Source organism: Artemia franciscana, chromosome 6, assembly GCF_032884065.1.
Source record: "Artemia franciscana chromosome 6, ASM3288406v1, whole genome shotgun sequence".
In the NCBI taxonomy this organism is placed as follows: Eukaryota; Metazoa; Arthropoda; class Branchiopoda; order Anostraca; family Artemiidae; genus Artemia; species Artemia franciscana.
Genome location: NC_088868.1, coordinates 19,785,496 through 19,789,498, shown reverse-complemented (window position 1 = coordinate 19,789,498; position 4,003 = coordinate 19,785,496).

Here is a 4,003-nt window from a genome sequence, read left to right as displayed (position 1 = left end):
CTGAAAGATAGATCCATATAAGAAGCTGGAGCTCTACAATTTAATTATCAATGCTCATGGCCATACAGTCCAGGCCCTCGTGAATGGTTAGATAATTTTTGAAAATGGGGGAAATTTGCACCTAAATTTACCGAAATATCATATAATCCTTGAAGCCAATCATTTCGAAAAATCGTCTACCCACTCCTTGTCGTGTGTTTGTATTATCTCTGCTTTTCAAGTTTCGTGTCAATGGAAATAAAGTCCTGAAACCCCCGCCCTTTATTACAAATATAGTGAAACTGACAAGAGTGGTGCAGAGTATGGGAAAAAATATTCTAGGGATGAAATCAATGGAAAGACATGCTAGATTACTATGTAACCTATCAAGCTCAAAAATCATGCAAGAAAAATAGACTGGAAATAAGGTATGAAGTTAACTGATGATGATGAATATTATGCCTAAGGAGGTCTGGAAGGATATCCATCAAAAAACCCAAGCTAAATGACTATTTCATCATCTAGTTCTTGATTACAATACAGCCATTATTTACATTGCAAAAATAGCCAATGCCGCAAACTAGTGTCTCCACAAATCTTACCCCTCCAAGTCTGACACAACTTTTGCATTGCACCTCTTCATTTCATCAAAATCCTCAAGTTTTCACTGTTGTCTTGCAACAATCAAATCTTAAGAATGCTGTAAACCTTAATACCAGAAAGTCTAATGCACCAAATACTCTGTAATTGTTTTTGTAGCTTGGAGCACAATCTATGTGTTTTTAAGTTGTACGTGTAAGAAGTGGTTCCTAGCCCCTCCACATACACTTTCTTTACAAATAAGTATATTTGTTGTTGTTGTTTGGGGTTTGACGCGTTCGACCAATAGGTCATATGCGTTCATATTACTCAGTTATTATGTGCCGTCTGTAATCACTAGCTAGCTTGGGTAAAGAGTATAGTGTTAGCTTGGCTTCACTATTTCTTCTACTTCTGTTACCAATCTTTAGAAAATACGGCACCTGAGAGGATCAACTTATTTTCTCTATTAAAAACTTTTTCAATTTGTTTAGTCTAACTGTTTAGAATTGATTAGGATGTCTTGCCATAGCTTGTAGAACTAGGATGATAGATACAAAAAAAATTACGCAAAACTAAATACTGACATCTATTTCTCAAAAAGCTTAGAGGAATCATTTGACTTGTACTGTTTTCTGCTGGAGACAGATATACTCAGTTGTAATGCAACTTAAATCATCAGAAAGTGTGAATCTTCCCAATTAAATGGAGCAGAATCAAACAGTTCGTGGTAACGAACTGTAGTAAGGAGCGACCCGGCTCAATAGTAAACGAAACTCTAATAATCGGAATTTTGATGCTGAAAGATACATCAAAAGAATCGGATTTTCATGCTGATTTCAAATATATAAGTTTCATCAAATTTAACCTTTGTCATCAAAAGTTACGAGCCTGAGAAAATTTACCTTATTTTGGAAAATAGAGGGAAACATCCCCTAAGAGTCATAGAATCTTAACAAAATCACGTCATCGCATTCAGCGTATCAGATAACTCTATAGCAAAAATTTCAAGCTCCTATCTACATAAATGTGGAATTTCATTTTTTACTAATAAAAACATTTGTTAAAAATTAAAAGTTCTAGTTTCCTTTTTAAGTAACCGAAAAATTGGAGGGCAACTACGCCTCCTTCCCCCCCCCTTATTTCTCAAAATCGTCTGATCAAAATTAAGAGAAAGCCATTTAGCCAAAAAAAGAATTAGTATGCAAATTTCATTTTAATAATTTATGTGCGGAGAGCCAAAATCAAACATGCATTAATTCAAAAACGTTCAGAAATTAAATATAAAAAAACTAGTTTTTCTAACTGAAAGTAAGGAGCGACATTAAAACTTAAAACGAACAGAAATTACTCCGTATATGAAATGGGTTTTCCCCTCTGCAATCCCTCGCTCTTTACGCTAAAGTTTGACTCTTTGCCACAATTCTAATTTTTAAAACAATTAAAAACTTTAGCGTAAAGAGCGAGGCGTTGAGGAGGGGAAAACCCATTTCATATACGGAGTAATTTCTGTTCGTTTTAAGTTTTAATGTCGCTCCTTACTTTCAGTTAAAAAAAACTAGTTTTTTTTATTTAATTTTCCATTTAAAGGTCACGAAAGGGCAGTCTCCAAAATTTGAATAATATACCTGCTAGGAAAACACTAAAAATCCATTAAAGGAATTATCATTTGGGTTATTTAGCTTCTTTGAGAGTTCCCTGTGTGTGGTGGCACCTTCTTTGATTAACAAGCTCGGCAACAAAAGGGACATAAAATTTCACTGTCTCATTCATTCAAGTGTCACAGTCAAACCACAAATTCTCGACAGCTCTTGATGGTGGTTAGCCCCCAGGGAGAATATACTAATTAGCTCTTGATTCTGTATGCTATTGCAGGCAAGTATAAATTAGTCGTTCAGTTATTCCTCTTTATTTTTACTCCTATTTATAAAACTAAAGTTATTACTGTATTTTTCCATTCTGTGGGTACTATGCAATATTCTTAGCATAGATTGTATGAGTAAAAAATTGGAATTTCGTAAGCTAATAGCCTGATTTACACAGTTTTTCTGTAGTTATATAGGTTATCTTGTCTTAAAAATATATATAAATTTTAGCCATAAGCTTATTGGACATTTGTTCTGTTGCCAGTTTAAAAAAGGTTATATGTTTTTTACAAAATTGACAATTATTTATTTGTTTAAAAATAGTTTAGAGCCCATGTCTCAAATTTTGCCATAAGAATGTGGATAAGCAATTGTATATAATGAAACTTTCCTCTGCCACATTTGGTGTATAAAGTGGAAATGGCAGAGGAAAGTTTCATTATATACAATTGCTTTAGTTTTATTCTAAAGTTACTACCGTCCATGCAGGAGTTTTGTTTTATATATTCCCATTTATACACCGAATGTGGCAGAGGAAAGTTTCATTATATACGATTACTTTAGTTTTATTCTAAAGTTATTACCGTCAGTGCAAGAGTTTTGTTTTATAATGTGAGCTTGTTTCTTATTTATTTTATTGTTTATATTTTTTGTGGTGTTTTATTTGTCGTGGCATTTTATTTATGATGTCTTAAAAAAAAGTCTTAAATTGTCGGTTTGTAATTTTTTTTGTCCGCTGAGAAAGGCTCCCGGACGTGGGGCTGGAATATTTGGAGTATTTTTATTTTTTTTAGTTAAAGGGTAGCTTATATATTTTATTTTTGTTCACTGCTTTATAGAAATTAAACCCGTTTTTTCTTCAATCTATTTTTCGAAAATGGAAAAGCAGTGTGGTCTAAGAAATTATATAAGGTTTTAATGTTAAGGGGTGGTCAAGTTATTTATTATTATTTATTCTTTAATAGTAAAGAATTTTTTTTTTTTACTTTATTTACATATCCAATTTAAGTTTCACTCATTTTACTATTTACCTATTCATTTATATTAGTATATGTTGTGCGTTTATTTACTATGATGGTTCATTTTATTTCTGTTTGTTTTGGGTTTCATTTATTCTTTAATAGTCATTTCTGGTTGTTTTGAGTTTAAACTATTGTAGATTTTTATTGCTGCTGATCTCAAGTTTAATATGGCCTTTAAAAAAACTTCTTGTTTCTGAAAGTGTTTTTTAATTAATATTAAAAAAACACTTATGTTAAGCTATTAACATAACATGACATAACATAACATAAGTAAATTAACAAACATAACACTTATATTATGTTAATTAATATTAAACAATAAGCATAAATGTGCCATTCAGAAGAGCTAAATGCCATATTGTAAGTGATTGCCAGATAGCCAATACAGCGTTATATTCTCAATCCGGATAACCTGTTTTTCAGTTTAATGTAAAAGCTACATTTCTGCTACTACTACTACTACTAACAACTCATCACAGCATCAAGCTGCCTGAGGCCAACACAGCTACGCACGCTCCTCCTCCATCCCAATCTATTCAAAGACTCTCTCTTTACACC